Source organism: Penaeus monodon, chromosome 20 (genome assembly GCF_015228065.2).
Source record: "Penaeus monodon isolate SGIC_2016 chromosome 20, NSTDA_Pmon_1, whole genome shotgun sequence".
Lineage (NCBI taxonomy): Eukaryota > Metazoa > Arthropoda > Malacostraca > Decapoda > Penaeidae > Penaeus > Penaeus monodon.
The window spans coordinates 30,555,926-30,556,279 of record NC_051405.1 but is presented as its reverse complement, the minus strand read 5'-3'; the positions used below and the strand labels follow the sequence as shown (position 1 = coordinate 30,556,279).

The 354-nt window shown below is 46.9% G+C and overlaps 1 protein-coding gene across 1 annotated transcript in view; it reads right to left on the bottom strand.

Moving 5' to 3' along the window:
- LOC119585967 (kinesin-like protein unc-104) overlaps window positions 1–354 on the bottom strand; it is a gene marked incomplete in the record, with an annotated part of 145,723 nt that overhangs the window by 134,827 nt on the left and 10,542 nt on the right.

The following is a 354-nucleotide window of genomic DNA, read 5'->3' as shown; positions in this document are numbered from 1 at the left end:
CGCCCCTCCTCCCCCACACGGAACGGCAGGGCCAAGCGGAGGCAATCGCCATCCTCTAAAAGCACTAAAGAAATGGCACAATATTTCGAAGAAGTAAAAAAATTGTGAAGAACAGCCTTTCATGTACTTCGATAAAAAACAAAAAATCCTCAGGGTCGAATTCCGCTGAATATTTAATTATTCAAAACAATCGGAAGAACGAAACTCACTTGATAAGCAATAATGTAAACAAAATTCGTGAGGGTCGCTTTGCGCTGCTCATTTGTCCCGATGCGCTCGTAAGCACCTTCTTAAAGACTCGGTTGCTTCAGTGCCGAACGGGCGGCTGCGTCAGGCGGGGTAAGGAGGGTGCAG